Source organism: Schistocerca piceifrons, chromosome 9 (assembly GCF_021461385.2).
Source record: "Schistocerca piceifrons isolate TAMUIC-IGC-003096 chromosome 9, iqSchPice1.1, whole genome shotgun sequence".
Lineage (NCBI taxonomy): Eukaryota > Metazoa > Arthropoda > Insecta > Orthoptera > Acrididae > Schistocerca > Schistocerca piceifrons.
The window spans coordinates 167,977,147-167,999,238 of NC_060146.1; the positions used below are offsets into that span (position 1 = coordinate 167,977,147).

Consider the following 22,092-nt stretch of genomic DNA (forward strand, 5'->3'; position numbering starts at 1 on the left):
CCTCAGCAACAGAAGACTTCTTGATAATACATTTATTCCTAAATGTTGAACTGTTTTCAGCAAAAAAAAAAAATCTGTATCAGCTGCACCGACATTTGCGCCACACTAAAGGAAAGGTGCCTATTATGCGATAGTTCCCTAATATGAGACACCCAAACTGTGCTCATATTAGGGGTTGCACTCTGGTGGAAAGTTTCTTAAACACGTCTGTTGTATGCCAGACGACGACACAGCGAGTAGGAAGCCATAGTTGAGCCGGACACAGTACGTAGAGGTTGATACAAAATTTCTTGTGTTTGGAGTTTTTGCGACATCGGTGTTGAGACAACATTTCAGCTTAGAGGTGAGTGGATATTACTGCAATCTTTTATTTTTTTATTTGTAACGGTATTACCTATAATTATTGACAATTAGGTTCATTTTCCAACGAACGTTGTTAACAAGTACGTGATTCTTTGTGTAAGATGGCGAAATTCATAATATGCGATAGTATGGGGACCCAAATACGCGACTGTGTCGCATATTACGATACCTATCGCATATTAGGGAACTCGAGCTCTCACGATTTTTATATGTAATTTACGCAATACTATCATGACATAACAATATTTCATCATTTATTGTAGTAAAATTTTGGCAACTGCGTGTATTTTAATTCGATTAAATTATGATAAACAGAGATTACTTTGAGTAGTCTTATGATCAGAAATTGGAATGTTTTCTGAAACTTGATGGATGTTGCACCTGCAGGATTAATATGAGCTTGTTATCCAAGTGGCTGGATACAAACTCACATTTTTACTCAGTGGTTTGATCATTTTGTGAGTCATGTAAAGCCATCTTCAAATGACCCTGTCATTTGGATTCTTGATGGGTATTATTCCCACACAAAGAATCTCGATGTGTTAGATAAAGCACGTGAAAACAATGTTCATGTTGTATGTTTTCCACTTCACTCAACGCATAAAATGCAGCCACTTGACGTCGGATTTATGGGGCCTTTGAAAACCTACTATGGCCAAGAGATAGAAACGTGGTTGGCAAGTAACCCAGGTCGTGTTATCACCCCATTATTAATAGCCAACTTATTTGGGGCAGCTTACAACCGAGCAGCAACAATGGAAGTATCTGTGAATGCCTTCAGAAAAACAGGTCTCATCCCATGCAATAGAAACATCTTTAGGGAACATGAATTTTCAATTCATCGCCATGCTAACGCTCTTCAAGAAAGAGATGCCAAAAACGAAAATGAAACTACTGATGGTCAAGCTGTCAGCCCGGCAGACATCAGACCTCTCCCACACATCGCAAAACCACCTGGAGTTAGTCAAATAGGTCAAACATCGCGTTCGTGCTCTGCTGCGTTACTAACCTCAACTCCTTATGTGAAGCAATTACAAGAAGGTAAACAGAAGAAATCAGAGGCTGAAGCTAAGAAAGCAGCGAGAAAGTTATTTGGGGAGAAGAGTGGAAAATCTTCCAATCGTAGATCTAAAGCAGAAGAATCGTCTAGTGACTCGGCATCCGATGTCCATCTTGATGACAGTGGGGATTCAGACAGCAGTGATGACGATGACGCAGTGTCTGTTCTGTACTGGGAGCTTTTCTGAAGGCAAACACGGGGAGACATGGGCACAGTGCACGAAATGTTATCGCTAGGCTCACGAAGATTGCGGTGTCACAGTAGACAATTTTGTTTGCCCCGAATGCCGTAAATGTAAACCTAAGTAGTGTGAAATGAGTGAAGGATAACAGGATTGAATGAACATGTAAAAATTTTATTTTCATATGTCATTATTATGTAATAAAATAATTACAGCAAAATATTATTACTGTCTCATATTAGGAAACCTTGATCTCATTTCTACGAAATGCCTTGTTTGTGAAGATTTAGTAACTACTCTGAAAGATTGTTTATTATTGTAAATGCGATAAATATATGATAAAATTAAATAACGCAATATCTTATTACCATCCTAAAAAATAAAATTGCATTTACTTTTAGGTCTTTCAAATGGGTTTACTAAAGTGTGTCTCATATTAGGCACCTTCCCTCTACTCTTTCCTATTCTGCTCCTTTCTTTATCTACTTTCGTATGAGAACACTGCTGTAATGGTAAAATGAGAATACGAACATAAAAAGATTTAATAACAAAAAACTGCTGCCCAGGACGCTGGAACCGTTCGATTTCGAGACTAGTCGATTCCCAGAGAACCGACGATTCTTGGACTTGTGGAATCGTAATTGGCACATGAATCATCCCAAATTAAAATCATTATGGATAAATTTTTTCTCTAATTTTTTGCAGTATTTTTTGCGGTATAGTATGAATAAAAACATAACCTACAGGCTACCTAGTTAACACAAACTATAGTTTATTTTAAGAATTACTTTTAAACAGCCGCACGGAGTGGCTGCGCGGTTTGAGGCACCATGTCACGGATTGCGCGGCCCCTCCTGCTGGAGGTTCGAGTTCTCCCTCGGGCATTGATGTGTATGTTGTTCTTAGAACAAGTTAGTTTAAGTTAGTTTCAGTAGTGTGCAAGTCTAGGAACCGATTACCTCAGCAGTTTGGTCCCTTAGGAATTCACACACACAACATTTAAACTTGAGTTTTGTTTTCCTTTTTAATACGTACTACACCAAGAATTTCACGGAGAAGAAGTAAAAACTTTGAGGTTCGCCGATGACATTGTGATTCTGTCAGAGACATCAAAGGACTTGGAAGAGCAGTTGAACGGAATGGACAGTGTCTTGAAAGGAGGATATAAGATGAACATCAACAAAAGCAAAACGTGTATAATGGAATGTAGTCAAATTAAATCGGGTGATGCTGAGGGGATTAGATTAGGAAATGAGACACTTAAAGTAGTAAAGGAATTTTGCTATTTAGGGAGTAAAATAACTGATGATGGTCGAAGTAGAGAGGATATAAAATGTAGACTGGCAATGGCAAGGAAAGCGTTTCTGAAGAAGAGAAATTTGTTAACATCGAGTATAGATTTAAGTGTCAGGAAGTCGTTTCTGAAAGTATTTGTATGGAGTGTAGCCAAGTGATGGAAGTGAAACATGGACAAGAAATAGTTTGGACAAGAAGAGAATAGAAGCTTTCGAAATGTGGTGCTACAGAAGAATGTTGAAGATTAGGTGGGTAGATCACGTAACTAATGAGGAGGTATTGAATAGAATTGGGGAGAAGTTTGTGGCACAACTTGACTAGAAGAAGGGATCGGTTGGTAGGGCATGTTCTGAGGCATCAACGAATCACAATTTTAGCATTGGAGGGCAGCGTGGAGGGTAAAAATCGTAGAGGGAGACCAAGAGATCAGTACACTAAGCAGATTCAGAAGGATGTAGGTTGCAGTAGGTACTGGGAGATGAAGCTTGCACAGGATAGAGTAGCATGGAGAGCTGCATCAAACCAGTCTCAGGACTGAAGACCACAACAACAAACAACACAAAGAATTGATCTCATTAAAAATGTGTAGTTATCTTTACAGTGCAGTTTATTTCCCCCCAAATTCCCTAACTCTCAAGCAGTTTTTTCAACTTGGTTACTGTAATGTCTCCTGGCAAAACACATATTATGTGTGGTAAAAAAAAGGAAAAAATAATTGAACTGAATGATTTTAATTTTATTTCTGCATGGATGTTGATTGTGTGAACTTTATGTAATAAAGAGAAACTATTATGTGTCATGTTTTATGCTTGTATAGAATTATGTATCGATTTTTTAAAGATAATATCTGTGTCGGCGATTACTGAAACCGCCACAGACGATACTTATTAAATACCAAACAAAGATGTGAATGTATTAATCCGAGTATAAATAGTAGTGACCGAGCATTAATTTCTCTGTCGTCTTTTTGGAGTTACGTGAGTAGGAAGAGCCTGTGACGCTGTATTGTATGCTTGTGTAGCTTTCTTTTGTCAAGATTCAGAGAAGAACGCAATTAGGCATTGATTTGTAAAAGTGTGTAAGAATTTAATCTGTCTAAATGTTTTGAATAGAGTTACTTAGTGAAAACTTGCATTATGATTTGTAATAAGCTTTCCTGGTATTTTATTCCATCCTTTTAAGACGTTTTCAGCTATTTAAATATTATTCGTGGTGCAGAGCTGCGCTACGAACGAACGAGCCGCTGCCGCGGCGCATTCAGACTGCATTAAATGAAACCAATCATACCGCAAAGAAGCGGACAGGTAATAGTGAACTAAGACTGTTTCTTTCAGCTTTCGGGATTGAAGGGCAGAGAAGCAGATTTTATGATGTGTTTTACAGGTGGACGCCGGTTGCGGATGATGTTATATTATTAATAGTGCAAAAAGATAATTTACCTTCACGACATAAAAGAAATCTTGCTGTGCGTAGTTCTGGTCTGGTAAACATTACAGTAAAACATTTTCTCTCTGATAATAGTCTCATGTTCTCGTGTTAGTCGTGGTACTTATTGGTGTTTCAATGTTAACAAAAATCCACTGCAAAATGTTGATGTTGAACAAACATTGCGTACTGTAACATCAGTATTAATAACGAAATAATTTTCAGTAATATTAATTTTAATTTTAATAATTAACAGCCTCAGTTGCACCGTTTACCTAGAATTTACCTAGGTTTCAGTCGGGATAACCCAACCTTCTTCAGAATAACAGTAACTACCGTTTGTCCATAGTGGACATCGCCAAGCTAAAACTATAAATCCATAAATTATCGTCAGACTGTAAAAACTAGTACAGCATTCGCGGCTGCCGCATCGCTGTCGCGAAGTGGGGCCGAGGCAGTTTCAGGTAAGTTTGTACAGTCTGACGATAATTTATGGATTTGTAGTTTTAGCTTGACGATGTCCACTATGGACAAACGGTAGTTACTGTTATTCTGAAGAAGGTTGGCTTATCCCGACTGAAACCTAGGTAAATTCTAGGTAAACGGTGCAAGTGAGGCTGTTGATTATTAAAATTAAAATTAATATCTATACAGTTGCTGACAGGGCCGCGAAATGTTGAAGATATTTAAATTTTCAGTAACCTTTTCAGTAACTGTAAAGTAAGAAAGATATGTTGAGTTTTATAGCGAGTCACAGTAAAGAGATAACGTTCCTTTTATAGAAAGCCAGATCCAGAATAATAAGAACATAATATATTTTGTTTTGTTGAAAATTAATGATCCAAAGAAAGTCACAGCACAGCATCCCTAAAAAGTATTTCAGGGCTCTTTTCGTAGCAACATGTTTTATCTCATCAATTTATCAATATACGCGAGCAATAACAAAGAGAGCGAAATTACCCAACCACAACAGAAATAGTGTTGCGAAACACCGGTTACAATACAAAATTTTTAATAAGCGCCGCTTAGCAATTAATCTTTAAAAGTCATAAATGCCTGGGCATTCATGAATTTTGGAGGTTTGCCCAGGCATTTATTCTGGGCATTTGCCGTAACTTTTGAATGCCCAGGCACTTAACATCACTACACAGGAGGGATGATGGGACATTAGGACACAGTGTTTTTCGTAACCCTACGCATGCGGACCGGTATCACCATACATCAAGTTGTCATCCATCGTGCCAACGCAAAGTGGTCCTACGTGCATTGGTAAAAAGAGCTTACGCCATCTCAGATGCAGATAGTTTAACACAAGAACCGGATCATCTAAAAGCTGTGTTCAAGCAGAATGGTTATACCGACAATAGGATCCGTCGTGCTCTACAGATTGGACTTTCGCGGGAAGCGGCAGAAGACACAAGCAAATCGGTGGTGTTCCTACCTTCGGCTGGAAGCTTATCTTCAAAAATAGGAAGAATTTTAAAAAGATTTGATAGTAAAAGTGTGCTCCGTCCGCCAGATAAGAGTAGAGCGCTGCTTGGCTCAATGAAAGATGATTAAGATTAGAGGAAGCAAGGTTTCTACAAAATTCCCTGCCATTGAGCGAAAGCCTATACAGGACAGACGATTCGTACGGTCCAGGATCGATACTTGGAGCTCCATGGCAACACGCGTTTCGGCTAGAAAACATTGTCTTACTGACGGAAATAAAATGTTGTGTGATGAGACACAAGTGTGTGCTCTTGTGTTATTTGGATTGTGTTGTGAAAGAAGCTATTGAAATCTGCCCACCTGACAATATGATAAACAGAAGAGGTATCCTTTAAGTAAGAGATGGACACGTGTTTTGTTTGATGTTACGAAGAACTGTGCCGGCCGCGGTGGCCGTGCGGTTCTGGCGCTGCAGTCCGGAACCGCGGGACTGTTACGGTCGCAGGTTCGAATCCTGCCTCGGGCATGGGTGTGTGTGATGTCCTTAGGTTAGTTAGGTTTAAGTAGTTCTAAGTTCTAGGGGACTGATGACCACAGTAGTTAAGTCCCATAGTGCTCAGAGCCATTTGAACCATTTTTGAAGAACTGTCTTTGTTTCTTTCATCAAATGGTGTCAACGGTTTTTGTTATCGATTTATCGTTTCCGCGAGTTGTCACCACGGGTGCGCTGTTGTGTGTGCATTGCGCTAGAGGGCAGTTACTTTCGTGCAGGCGAGGGGACCTGCAGGCGCGATATAAGGCAGCCGCCGTGGAATGTTTGGGTTCAGTTTTGGCGAATTAATGCGACGCCTTACTCAACTGAAGATGATGGACGCGTGGACTGTCGAAATACTGTGTCTCTTGCTGGAGACCCGATAGTAGAGATGGGCAAACTGAAACACGTAACTGTTTCGAAACAAATGAAACAGTACAACGTAATGTTTCGATACGCTGTTTCGAAACAGTGAAACAGTTTGTGTTTTGTTATCTAATAAATCTACACATTTTATCATCTTGAATGTCTACTGTATAAGTATGGACATACTTATACAGTCTATAAACACAAATGAGGTTCGAGAGCGCTAATCATATCGCAGAAAGTATGAAACTATCACTTAGGTGTCTTGGTAGTTTCGTATTTCCTGCAGCAAATGTGCTGCTTTCGTGTCTTGTGACTTTCATACTTTTCAATTTTGTCTTTCAAGGTGTTTCTAACCGTTACTATAAATTCACCATGCTTGCCAGCCCTTCCCGTTCACCATTACACTATCAGTGATATGTCAAACAGATTGCTTGCAATTATACCTACATCAAATTTATGTATATGTCTAATAACTGTCACTCTACGCCTTTTTTTATTCGAAATGTTGTATGCTTACTTGCGTTTTTTAATATGGTTACTGTACATGAACAGAGAAGCGTATGTTATAAAAAAAGTGTAATTTAACTGAATTATTTTCACTGATTTATTATTTTGAATGTGAATAATATGCGTTGTTTTGTTGTTTGGTTAGTGTTTATAAAGCAGATGTTACGCCATTTCGGAATAGGACAGTCAGCTAGAAACGAAGCTTTATTTTCGGATATCTTAAGCTTCATGCTATTGCTTGTCAAAAAGATTTCGGCACTCTTGAAAGTGTTTCACGAAGTGGTATGTTGTGTTTCAGTACCTGTGCCGAGCCCGAATCTCGCCCGACGCAGAGCGGAATGAAACATCACTGTTTCGATTCAATTAGTCCGTTCCAAGCACAGGTGGACTGAAACAGCCATATTTTGAAACAACGATACAGTTTCTGTGTCTGGCTCGAGATCGAATCTGGTGCGGTTATCCGAGACAGGGGCGGAATGAAACACCACTGTTTCGAAACAGTGAACCACAGCCGTTCCGAAACACTGAAACAGTTCCACGTATCGATACACTGTATCGAAACAAGGAAACAGTGGCCAAGTCTACCCGATAGGAATATCCTGAGTCTCGATTACGCCTTTTTTCTCGAATGGTGGAAGGTGATGAATAGACTAACAGCCCAACGAGGCGTTTACCCTGCAGCGTGTGGAGGGCGTAGTTCAGATCGGGATGGTGACGCGATGATGTTCGTGTCTTTTACTATGTTCTGGGCCCCCTCGTGAAAGTTACTGTGAACGTGGAGCACAATGTTCACATAAAGATTCTCGGCGTCGGCGTGTTGCCCTTGTTCTTCTTTATCTCCTTTATGCGCGTTCATCCAAGTTTCCATCTCCTTGTAACCTGCCAGTCATCTTCTTGCATGGCTCTGTCCTGCATCGGACGCCTCACTCCTTCGTTTCAATGTAGCCGGTGTCTTGGAGGTCTCCAGTGCCATATCTTAGAGGGGCCATTTTTCCTCTGGCATTCTTCTAAGATGTCCATACCATGTCAGTCATTTCTTTTCAGTTGTATCTACAATATCTTTTGTAACTCCAATCTGTTCTCGTAGCACTACATTTCTTATATTGTGTCTTCTTGTTACTTCACAACTTCTTCTCCAAAACTCCATTTCAACTGCTTTTAATTTCTTCTCATTCCCACAGTTCAGCACCGTACAGAGCAACGGTCTCAACTATAGTTCCGTGTATCCTCCTCCTGAATTTTTTTTACGTTTTATTCCAAATGTTGTTGTTGTGGTCTTCAGTCCTGAGACTGGTTTGATGCAGCTCTCCATGCTACTCTATCCTGTGCAAGGTTCTTCATCTCCCAGTACCTACTGCAACCTACATCCTTCTGAATCTGTGTAGTGTATTCATCTCTTGGCCTCCCTCTACGATTTTTACCCACCACGCTGCCCTCCAATACTAAATTGGTGATCCCTTGATGCCTCAGAACATGTCCTACCAACCGATCCCTTCTTCTGGTCAAGTTGTGCCACAAACTTCTCTTCTCCCCAATCCTATTCAATACTTCCTCATTAGTTACGTGATCTACTAATCTAATCTTCAGCATTCTTCTGTAGCACCACATTTCGAAAGCTTCTATTCTCTTCTTGTCCAAACTATTTATCGTCCATGTTTCACTTCCATACATGGCTACACTCCATACAAATACTTTCAGAAAAGACTTCCTGACACTTAAATCTGTACTCGATGTTAACAAATTTCTCTTCTTCAGAAACGCTTTCCTTGCCATTGCCAGTCTACATTTTATATCCTCTCTACTTCGACCATCATCAGTTATTTTGCTCCCCAAATAGCAAAACTCCTTTACTACTTTAAGTGTCTCATTTCCTAATCTAATTCCCTCAGCATCACCCGACTTAAATCTACCACATTCCATTATCCTCGTTTTGCTTTTGTTGATGTTCATCTTATAAAATCCTCTCAAAACACTGTCCATTCCATTCAACTGCTCTTCCAAGTCCTTTGCTGTCTCTGACAGAATTACAATGTCATCGGCGAACCTCAAAGTTTTTATTTCTTCTCCATGGATTTTAATACCTACTCCGAATTTTTCTTTTGTTTCCTTTACTGCTTGCTCAATATACAGATTGAATAACATCGGGGAGAGGCTACAACCCTGTCTTACACCCTTCCCAACCACTGCTTCCCTTTCATGCCCCTCGACTCTTATAACTGCCAAGTGGTTTCTGTACAAATTGTAAATAGCCTTTCGCTCCCTGTATTTTACCCCTGCCACCTTTAGAATTTGAAAGAGAGTATTCCAGTCAACATTGTCAAAAGCTTTCTCTAAGTCTACAAATGCTAGAAACGTAGGTTTGCGTTTCCTTAATCTTTCTTCTAAGATAAGTCGTAAGGTCAGTATTGCCTCACGTGTTCCAGTATTTCTACGAAATCCAAACTGATCTTCCCCGAGGTCGGCTTCTACTAGTTTTTCCATTCGTCTGTAAAGAATTCGTGTTAGTATTTTGCAGCTGTGGCTTATTATTCCAAATGAGAGAGTGTAACTGCTTAATTTCCACCTCTCCCTTTCCTATTCTGTGCTTGATTTTTTTCTTTGCTTCCGAAATGATTGTCCCTAAATATTTATACGATCGACTATAGTATAGATCCATCATTCATTACAAGATCCCTTCGACAAACAAATATTCAGTCTTCGTAAGGTAAATTGTCATACCCCACTGATCATATTATTCTTTAAACTGTCTTAACAAATAAGACTTGTCCTCTTCTTCCTCGGCGATGATGTCCTGATCGTCGGCGAAAATTAGGAGCAATGCGATGTCGTCACTTACTCTAATGGCCGCCTCCGGTAGCTGAATTGGTGCCGGCACGCTAGCTCAGCTGCCTTCTGTAATAAAATGACTGAGTTAATCGATCAACGACGAACTTAAACGGGTGTCTTACGACGTCCGCCCCGAGTAGATGCAACGAACAAACGCTAACAAAATGAGGATTAAAAAATTTAAAAAAAATGGTCAGCTCTACAGAATGTCAAGGCCCGGGTTCGATTCCTGGCTGTGTCAGATATTTTCTCCGCTCAGGGACTTGTTGTTCTGTTGTCCTACTCCTCATCATTTCATCCCCATCGACGCGCAAGTCGCCGAAGTGGCGTCAAATCGAAAGACTTGCAGCCGGCGAACGGTCTACCCGACAGGAGGCCCTAGTCACAGGACTTACTCCAATTCCCATGTTTTTGCAGTACCTTTTCCAATTTTTCAGTTCTCCATTCAAAAATATTTTTAAAAGGGTAGGCGCTAAACAACTGCCTTGTCTCAGTCCTTTGCTAACCTTAAGTTTCTGCCATAGGAGCTTCCCAACTTTAACACGACAAGTATTTTTCGAATGTAGCTTTCTGATGACTTGTACAAAACATTTATGAATGTTCTGGTTTTTCGTTGCTTCCCACAACGTAGAAAGTGATAAACTGTGATATGCGTTCTGCAAATCTATAAAAACCAAGTGTGTATCCAAGTTATGTGGCAGTCTCTCGTCAGTGATGTGTCTAATGCTGCAAATGTTATCGTTACAAGATCTTCCTCAATTTCTTCCTCAGTTTCTACACCTACATCTAAATGGATACTCTGCAAATCAATACTCTGCAAATCACATTTAAGTGTCTGGCAGAGGGTTCATCGAACCACCTTCACAATTCTCTATTATTCCAGACTCGTATAGTGCGCGGAAAAGTGAACACCTATATATTTCCGTACGAGCTCTGAATTCCCTTATTTTATCGTAGTGATCCTTCCTCTCTATGTAGGTCGGTGTGAACAAAATATTTTCGCATTTGGAGGAGAAAGTTGTTGATTGGCATTTCGTGAGAAGATTCCGTCGCAACGAAAAACGCCTTTCTTTTAATGATGTCCAGCCCAAATCGTATATCATATCCGTGACACTCTCTCCCATATTTCGCAATAATACAAAACGTGCTGCTTTTGATTGAACTTTTTCGATGTACTCCGTCAATCCTACCTGGTAAGGATCTCACACCGTGCAGTAGTATTCCAAAAGAGGACGGACAAGCGTAGTGTAGACAGTCTCCTTAGTAGTACAGTCTCCTGTATCATGTCCGTGACATTCTCTCCCCTATTCCGAGATGATACAAAACGCGCTGCTTTTCTTTGAACTTTCTCGATGCGCTCCGTTAATACTATGTAGTAAGGATCCCAGACCGCGCATCACTACCTCAATAGAAGACAGACAACCGTAGTGCAGTCAGATTCTTTAGTAGATTTGTTACATTTGATAAGTGTTCTTTCAATAAAACGCAGTCTTCGGTTTGCCTTCCCCTGAACATTTTTTATCTATTCTTCCCAATTTAAATTGTTCGTAATTGTGATTCTTAGGTAATTGATTTTACGGCCTATAGATTTTACTGATTTATCGTGTAACTGAAATTTAACGGATTCCTTTTAGCAGCATGTGGACAACCTCACGCTTTTCACTATTTAGGGTCAATTGCGGATTTTCACACCATTCAGATATATTTTCTAAATGTTTTTGCAATTTCTTTGGAGCTTCTGGTGAGTTAACTAGACGATAAACGACAGCATCATCTGCAAACAACCTAAGACGGTTGCTAGGATTGTCTCCTAAATCGTTTATATAGGTAAGGAACAACAGAGGGCCTATAGCGCTACCTTGATGAACGCCAGAGATCACGTCTGTTCTAATCGTTAGATTTGCGTCAATTACAACGAACAGGGCGATTCCGTGATTATGTTGCATACTTTTGAGGTTTATACATAAATGTATCAGATTGAGACGAGGGTCCCTGTACCTGAAACGAACGAGTGGAAAGTTATAGGCGAAAACCGTTCTGATACCTGTGACAGTGGTTCAAATGGCCCTGAGCACTATGGCCATCAGTCCCCTAGAACTAAGAACTACTTAAACCTAAGTAAGCGAAGGACATCACACACATCCATGCCCGAGGCAGGATTCGAACCTGTGACAGTGTAATAGACTAATTGGTACTGTCGCTGTCCCGAATGTAGAGTAAGCAACTTTCCGAGATGACAGTATGAACCAATAAACGAAAAAATGCCGGGTAAACGTTGGCTCTAATAAGCGCACCTTAGGAGCCATGAGCGCTTGTTCACTACAGAAGATGTGTTCCACACTTGCGAAGATGAACAAGTGCTCATAGCTCCTCACGTATGCATTATAGAGCCTATGGTTTATAAATATTTTTTTCTTGTTTCGGTCCATACTACCAGCTCTGAATGTTGGCTACCCTACAATCTTAGCTACAACAGTACCGGTACGTGTATTCCATTGTCAGAGGTATCAGAATGGTTTTCGCTTATAGCTTTCCACTCGTTCATTTCCGAGTCAGGGGCCCTTACTTCAAATTGGCACATTTGTCCGGCTACATTATCCTGGAACGTCTGTAACATCATCACGGAATCACCCTGTGTATACACACATTTACAGCCGCCGGCTCCTATAGTTTTGACGCTCTGTCGCGTCGTTCGATGACGTTTGCGGACATCCACATCTACATCTACATGGACACTCTGCAAATCACATTTAAGTGCCTGGCAGAGGGTTCATCGAACCACCTTCACAATTCTCTATTATTCCATTGTCGTATAGCGCGCGGAAAGAATGAACACCTATATCTTTCCGTACGAGCTCTGATTTCCGTTATTTTATCTTGGTGATCGTTCCTCCTTAAGTAAGTCGGTGTTGACAAAATATTTTCGCATTCGGAGGAGAAAGTTGGCGGTTGAAATTTCGTGAGAAGATTCCGTCGCAACGAAAAACGCCTTTCTTTTAATGATGTCCAGACCAAATCCTGTATCATCTCTGTGACACTCTCTCCCATATTTCGCGATAGTACAAAGCGTGCTGCCATTCTTTGAACTTTTTCGATGTACTCCGTCTGTCCTGTCCGGTAAGGCTCCCACAGCGCGCAACAGTATTCTAAAAGAGGACGGACAAGCGTAGTGTAGGCTGTCTCCTTAGTAGATCTGTTACATTTTCTAAGTGTCTTGTCAATAAAACGCAGTCTTTGGTTAGCCTTCTCCACAACACTTTCTATACGTTCCTTCCAATTTCAGATGTGCGTAATTGTAATACTTAGGTATTTAGTTGAATTTACGGCTTTTAGATTAGCCTGATTTATCGTGTAACCGAAGTTTAACGAGTTACTTTTAGCACTCATGTGGATGACCTCGGACTTTACGTTACGTAGGGTCAACTGCCACTTTTCGTACCACTCAGATATCTTTTCTAAATCGGTTTTCAGTTTGTTTTGATCTTATGATGACTTTATTAGTCGATAAACGACGGCGTCATCTGCAAACAACCGAAGACGGCTGCTCAGATTGTCTCCCAAATCGTTTATATAGATAAGGAACAGCAAAGAGCCTATAACACTACCTTGGGGAACGCCAGAAATCACTTCCGTTTTACTCGATGACTTTCCGTCAATTACTACGAACTGTGACCTCTCTGACAGGAATACGCAAATCTAGTCACGTAACTGAGATGATATTCCATAAGAACGCAGTTTCACTACAAGCCGCTTGTGTAGTACAGTGTCAAAAGCCTTCCGGAAATCCATAAATAAGGAATCGATCTGAAATCCCTTGTCAATAGCACTCAGCACTTCATGTGAATAAAGGGCTAGTTGTGTTTCACAAGAACGATGTTTTCTGAATCCATGTTGACTGTGTGTCAATAGACCTTTTTCTTCGAGGTAATTCATAATGTTCGAACACAATATATGTTATAAAATCGTGCTTTATATCGACGTTAACGATATGGGCCTGTAATTTAGTGGATTACTCCTACTACCTTTCTCGAATATTGGTGTGAGCTGTGCAACCTTCCAGTCCTTGGGTACGGATCTTTCGTCGAGCGAACGGTTGTATATGATTGATAAGTATGGAGCTAATGCATCAGCATACTCCGGAAGGAACCTAATTGGTATACAGTGTAGACCAAAGGACTTGCTTTTATTGAGTGATTTAAGTTGCTTCACTACTCCAAGGATATTTACTTCTACGTTACTCATGTTGGCAGCTGTTCTCGATTCGAATTCTGGAATATTTACTTCGTCTTCTTTTTTGAAGGCATTTCGGAAGGCTGTGATTAGTAACTCTGTTTTGGCAGTACTGTCTTCGATAGTATTTCCATTGCTATCGCGCAGAGAAGGCATTGATTGTTTCTTGCCGCCAACATACTTCACGTACGACCAGAACCTCTTTGGATCTTCTGCCAGGCTTCGAGACAAAGTTTCGTTGTGGAAACTGTTATAGGCATCTCGCTTTGAAGTCCGTGCTTAATTTCGAGCTTCTGTAAAAGATCGCCAATCTTGGGGATTTTGCGTCTGTTTAAATTTGGCATGGGTTCCTAAGTAAAACTTTAGCTACTAAGTCCCCTATACACCTTTAGATGAGTGTAAGTTGAACTGAGGTATGTCTGTGCACGCCCTGTATTTCACAAAGAGCACTATGTGACAAAATAACTGCGTTGCTTATCCAAAACAACAGTCTTTCAGTGACTGGTCGGGACATTTTCTTGTCGCCCAAGTACCGGCCAAACACACGGCTGTATGAGTAAGGTTCTTCGCACGCTCGGCTGCACCACTGCACAAGTGGACTCAGACAGAAACATAAAACACGAGAGGCGCACACCACGGCCAGATGTAAGGCCAGCTTCTTACATAACTGCCGGCAGCAGTCAGCTCGTAAATTGGCCGCGTTCCAGATCGTAAACGAGAAAGACAGCGGGAGGCGTGGTGGCGTGTCGTGGAACTGATCGCCGGTGAGGGCTGCTTCACACAGGCGACGGCAACAGGCGTGTCACACTGACGCCCCGAAGACGACTCGGTAGCGGGACTTAACCGCTGAAAACCTCTCTGTCCGCAGTTCGGGTCTGCGCTGTAGACATTTTGACAAAACTTCGGGATGAAATTATTGTATTACTGTTGCTGCTGTGGTCCTCAGTCCAGAGACTGGTTTGATGCAGCTCTCCATGCTACTCTATCCTGTACAAACCTCTTCATCTCCCAGTACCTACTGCAACCTCCATCCCTCTGAATCTGTTTAGTGTATTCATCTCCTGGTCTCCCTCTACGATTTTTACCCTCCACGCTGCCCTCCGATACTAAATTGGTGATCCCTTGATGCCTCAGATCATGTCCTACCAACCGATCGCTTTTTCTAGTCAAGTTGTGCCACAAATATCTCTTCTCTCCAATTCTATTCAATACCTCCTCATTAGTTATGCGATCTACCCATCTAATCTTCAGCATTCTTCTGTAGCACAACATTTCGAAAGCTTCTGTTCTCTTCTTGTCTAAACTATTTATCGTCCATGTTTCACTTCCATACATGGCTATACTCAATACAAATACTTTCAGAAACGAATTCCTGACACTTAAATCTATAACCGATGTTAACAAATTTCTCTTTTTCAGAAACGCTTTCCTTGCCATTGCCAGTCTACATTTTATATACCCTCTACTTCGACCATCATCAGTTATTTTGCTCCCCAAACAGCAAAACTCATTTACTACTTTAAGCATCTCATTTCCTAATCTAATTCCCTCAGTATCACCCGATTTAATTCGGCTATATTCCATTATCCTCGTTTTCCTTTTGTTCATATTCATCTTATATCCTCCTTTCAAGACACTGCCCATTCCGTTCAGCTGCTCTTCCAGGTCCTTTGCTGTCTCTGACAGAATTACAATGTCATCGGCGAACCTCAAAGTTTTTATTGCTTCTCCATGGACTTTAATTCCTACTCCGAACTTTTCTTTTGTTTCCTTTACTGCTTGCTCAATATACAGATTGAATAACAACGGGGAGAGGCTACAACCCTGTCTTACTCCCTTCCCAACCACTGCTTCCTTTTCATGTCCCTCGACTCTTATAACTGCCATCTTGTTTCTGTACAAATTGTAAATAGCCTTTCACTCCCTGTATTTTACCCCTGCCACCTTCAGAATTTGAAAGAGAGTATTCCAGTCAACATTGTCAAAAGCTTTCTCTGAGTCTACAAATGCTAGGAACGTAGGTTTGCCTTTCCTTAATCTATTTTCTAAGATAAGTCGTAAGGTCAGTATTGCCTCACGTGTTCTACGGAATCCAAACTGATCTTCCCCGAGGACTGCTTCTACCAGTTTTTCCATTCGTCTGTAAAGAAATCGTGTTAGTATTTTGCAGCTGTGACTTATTAAACTGATAGTTCGGTAATTTTCACATCTGTCAACACCTGCTTTCTTTGCGATTGGAATTATTATATTCTTCTTGAAGTCTGATGGTATTTTGCCTGTCTCATACAGCTTTCTCACTAGATAGTACAGTTTTGTTAGGCCTGGCTCTCCCAAGAGTGTCAGTAGTTCTAATCGTATATTGTCTACTCCCGGGGCCTTGTTTCGAGCCGACCGGAGTGGCCGTGCGGTTCTAGACGCTACAGTCTGGAACCGCGAGACCGCTATGGTCGCAGGTTCGAATCCTGCCTCGGGCATGGATGTGTCTGATGTCCTTAGGATAGGTTTAAGTAGTCCTAAGTTCTAGGGGACTGATGACCTCAGAAGTTGAGTCCCATAGTGCTCAGAGCCATTTGAACCATTTGAACCTTGTTTCGACTTAGCTCTTTCAGTGCTCTGTCAAACTCTTCACGCATTATCATATCTCCTATTTCATCTTCATCTAAATTCTCTTCCATTTCCATAATATTGTCCTCAAGAACATCGCCCTTGTATAGACCCTCTATATACTCCTTCCACCTTTCTGTTTTCCCTTCTTTGCTTAGCACTGTATTAATATGTAATTTAATTATCAATCTCATTAATACAACGGTTACAAGATTGGCAAAGTTTTGCAGAAGTTCGAAATATAGCACGTACTTCAATGCGAGATGCTTTTAATAATTTTGACAGCGGAACTCTGTCTCGGAATCTGGCAGAAAACTCAAAGAGATTCTTGTCATACATAAAGCACACCAGTGGCAAGACGCAATCAATACCTTCACTGCGTGATAACAATGGTGAAGTCACTGATGACACTGCCACTAAAGCAGAGTTATTAAACACGGTTTTCCGAAACTCCTTCACCAAACAAGACGAAGTAAATATTCCTGAATTCCAATCAAGAACAACAGCGAAGATGAGAAACATAGAAGTAGATATCCCCGGTGAAGCAAAGCAGCTTAAATCAATAAAGTCAAGGCCTCCGGTCCAGATTATATACGAGTCAGGTTCCTTTCAGAGTATGCTGATAAAATAGCTCCATATTTAACAATTATATACAGCCGCTCACCCAACTAAAGACTGGAAAGTTGCTCAAGTCACACCAATACCCAAAAAGGGAACTAAGAGTAATCCGCTGAATTACAGGCCTATATCACTAACGTCGATTTGCAATAGGGTTTTGGAACATAAACAGTATTCCAACATTATGAAGTGCCTGGAAGAAAACGATTTACTGATACATAGTCAGCAAGGATTCAGAAAATATCGTTTTTGTGAAACACAACTAGCTCTTTACACACATGAAGTAATGACTGCTATCAACAGGTGATGTCAAATTGATTCCATATTTTTACATTTCCAGAAGGCTTTCGACACCGTTCCTCACAAGCGTCTTCTAATCAAACTGTGTGTCTACAGAGTATCGCCTCAGTTGTGCGATTGGATTCGTGATTTCCTGTCAGAAAGGTCACAGTTCGTAGTTATAGACGGAAAGTCATCGAGTAAAACAGAAGTAATATCCGGCGTTCTCCAAAGAAGTGTTACAGGCCCTCCATTGTTCCTGATCTATATTAACGACACAGGAGACAATCTGAGTAGCCCTCTTAGATTACTTGCAGATGATGCTGTCATTTACAGTCTTGTAAAGTCATCAGATGACCAAAACGAATTGCAAAATGAGTTAGATGTCTGTATGGTGCAAAAAGTGGCAACTGAATAAAGAAAAGCGTGAAGTTATTCACATGATTACTAAAAGAAATCTGTTAAGTTTTGATTACGCGATAAGTCACACAAATGTGAAGGCTGTAAATTAAACGAAATACTTAGGGATTAGAATTACAAGTAACCTAAATTGGAACTATCACATGCATAATGTTGTGGGTAGAGCAAATCTAAGATTGCGATTCATTGGCGGAACACTTAGAAGGTGCAACAGGTCTACTAAAGAGACTGCTTACACTACGCTTGTCCGCCCTAGTCCGGTGTATTGCTGTGCGGTGTAGGATCCACATCAGGTGGGACTGACTGATGACATAGAAAAAGTGCAAAGAAGGGCGACTCGTTTTGTGTTACCGCGAAATAGGGGAGATAGTGTCACAGACATGATACGTGAATTGAAGTGGCAATCTTTAAAACAATCCGAATCTGCAGAAAAAATTAATATTTGGGTCAACATTTGTAAAACTCTAATCACTCTTTCAAACCCCACCATATGGGGGAGAGAGGGAGAGTTTTAGTTTCAGCGAATCAAAATTTACGAAGTAAACAACTATTATTTTATTTAACCGTAACCATTTTCCACGCAAAAATGAGAACATGGATTTTCTTGAATTACAGCGCCAACTACCAAGAATCAAAGCAAATGTTTAAGACAAAATGTACGTAGTTTTTTTATGTAGAATCTGATTCTGCAGTAAAAAATGGGGGTTCGTATTTCAAATTTTTAAAGTTGCCTCCCGCCCCACCCCCAGGGGCCTGGTTTGGCGGGCTAATTTTTGCACCAGTATATGTCCCCCTCGAAAATAATCAACTTTGGATTCTACACGTTTTTTCGTGTAACGCTTATTTTTCAAGTTATTCTGATTTGTCAACTTAAAATTTACACCCTGCATATTTATATTAAACTAAGACAAAGTATCAGAACCTATTAATGACGCAAAGGTTTTTAAAAAATCGAATCTAGTGGGATGAACCACAAAAGCATCATGAAGATCGTCACTCACCTCTGACCCTAACTTCGCTAACGCGACGAAAAGTCTTTTGCCACTACATGTAGTTTTTTAACATCTCCTGAAAGCTTTAATCGCAGCTGTATTAGTAATTCATATTTAATTACAACAAATTCTGCCAAGAGCAATGTGTTTTTGATGGATCCTCAACATGCCGTTGCCTTCAAATGGTATACTCCCGTAATACGCAAGTTACAATAATTCCTTTAGCACGAATATGGTGTTTCTCGTCATTTTATTACAACGAATCATACAATAACCTCGGGTTTCTGAGAGCTCCTTAGTTAGCTGGTGCTCAGAAACGGCATATATACAGGGTGAGTCACCTAACGTTACCGCTGGATATAATTCGTAAACCACATCAAATACTGACGAATCGATTCCACAGACCGAACGTGAGGAGAGCTGCTAGTGTAATTGGTTAATACAAACCATACAAAAATACACGGAAGTATGTTTTTTAACACAAACTTACGTTTTTTTAAATGGAACCCCGTTAGTTTTGTTAGCACATCTGAACATATAAACAAATACGTAATCAGTGCCGTTTGTTGCATTGTAAAATGTTAATTACACCCGGAGATATTGTAACCTAAAGTTGACGCTTGAGCACCACTCCACCGCTGTTCGATCGTGTGTATTGGAGAGCACCGAATTACGTAGGGATCCAAAGGGAACGGTGATGGACCTTAGGTACAGAAGAGACTGGAACAGCAAATTACGTCCACATGCTAACACCTTTTTATTCGTCTTTTTCACTGACGCTCATGTACTTTACCATGAGGGGTGAGGTACACGTACACACGTGGTTTCCATTTTCAATTGCGGAGTGGAATAGAGTCTGTCCCGACATATTAGGCCAATAGATGTTCAATGTGGTGGCCATAATTTGCTGCACACAATTGCAATCTCTGGCGTAATGAATGTCGTACACGCCGCGGTACATCTGGTGTAATGTCGCCGCAGGCTGCCACAATACGTTGTTTCATATCCTCTGGGGTTGTAGGCACATCACGGTACACATTCTCCTTTTACGTACCCCACAGAAAGAAGTCCAGAGGTGTAAGATCAGGAGAACGGGCTGGCCAATTTATGCGTCCTCCACGTCCTATGAAACGCCCGTCGAGCGTGTACCTCACCCCTCATGGTAATGTACATGTGCGTCAGTGAAAAAGACCAATAAAAAGGTGTTAGCATGTGGACGTAATGTGCTGTTCCAGTCTCTTCTGTAACTAAGGTCCATCACCGTTCCCTTTGGATCCCTACGTAATTCGGTGCTCTCCGATACACACGATCGAACAGCGGAGGAGTGGTACTCAAGCGTCAACTTTAGGTTACAATATCTCCGGATGTAGTTAACATTTTACAATGCAACAAACGGCACTGATTACGTATTTGTTTTTATGTTTAATGCGCTAACAAAACTAACGGGGTTCCATTTAAAAAAATGTAGGTTTGTGTTAAAAAACATACTTCCGTGTATTTTTTTATGGTTTGTATTAACCAATTACACTAGCCCCTCTCCTCACGTTCGGTCTGTGGAATCGATTCTTCAGTATTTGATGTGGTTTACGAAATATATCCAGCGGTAACGTTAGGTGACTCACCCTGTATACACATACGGGCTTCAACTGAAAGACAATATGGCGCCTCACAATTCTGCACCGAAGGGAGATGGAGTGCGAGTGACGCAGCGGCGTTCTGCCCTCTCATTGGTCAAAGTTCAAACACACGTTCAGAATACCTGACGTGCTAGGTATTGCTCTGGACGTTCGAAAAGACTCCGCAACGAGCTGTTCCACGCTATGAAACTCGGCACGCTCAACGCTCAACGTTCGGATGCACGGTCCGTGTGGCGATGGCAATGCCGCGCCAGTATTCGTCCTCTGACGGGTGTTTAGCTCGCCGCGTGCTCCGGACTCCATGCCAACCACACCTGCAGCCTAACCGTCTTGTAGTCTCGTCGTTTGGAATCGCTGGAATCCCGTCAGCTGCTCCGAGGGCTATGCTGCGCTGTGCCTGCACTTCACGCGTGCACGAACCCACAGTGTACCTGGACCCTGTCGCTAAACGCCGACTACGGCTTCATGGACTTACAACAAGTAAGCACCTTCTAGGCAAAGTCAAGGAGTGGTTTTTCACTTTGCTATCAAGTACCGTGGGCATCGTCCCCAGAAACTGTATTAACCCTAGCAGTGTACACCTCTGAACCTGTTACATGAACAGTGCACCAGAGTCAAAGTGACCCACAATTATTTCTGGAGAAATTACTGGAATATAGAATATTTTATAATGAAACTAGTCTTGCATATACTAAACACGTATTATTTCACGTCTGTCGTGTACTTTTTCGATCACTATAGTGTTAAAAAAAAGCACTCCGTCGTCTGGCCACGAGTGCCCTACCGGGACCATCCGACCGCCGTGTCGTCCTCAGTGGAGGATGGGGATAGGAGGGGCATGGGGTCAGCACACCGCTCTCCCAGTCGTTATGATGGTATTCTTGACCGAAGGCGCTACTATTCGGTCGAGTAGCTCCTCAATTGGCATCACGAGGCTGAGTGCACCCCGAAAAATGGCAACAGCGCATGGCGGCCTGGATGGTCACCCATCCAAGTGCCGACCACGCCCGACAGCGCTTAACGTCGGTGATCTCACGGGAACCGGTGTATCCACTGCGGCAAGGCCGTTGCCCCATTAGTATTAGGGCATCCAAAATTCGAGAGGAAGCAAAAACAGGAAGGGGGAGGAGACGAGACAAGGTTTAATGTCCCGTCGACATCGTGGATATTAGAGATGATGTCAAGGATGGGGAGGGAAATCGGTCGCGCCCTTTCAAGTAAACCACCCAGGCATTTGCCTGGAGCGGTTTAGGGGAATCACGGAAAGCCTACATCTGGGTGGCCAGACGCGGGTTGCAACCGTCATCCTTCCGAATGCGAGT

At 41.5% G+C, this 22,092-nt stretch overlaps 1 pseudogene; it reads right to left on the bottom strand.

Moving 5' to 3' along the window:
- Nucleotides 1-21,724: 21,724 nt before the first annotated feature.
- Nucleotides 21,725-21,842, bottom strand: LOC124717411 (annotated as a pseudogene).
- Between the last annotated feature and the right edge of the window lie 250 nt (nt 21,843-22,092).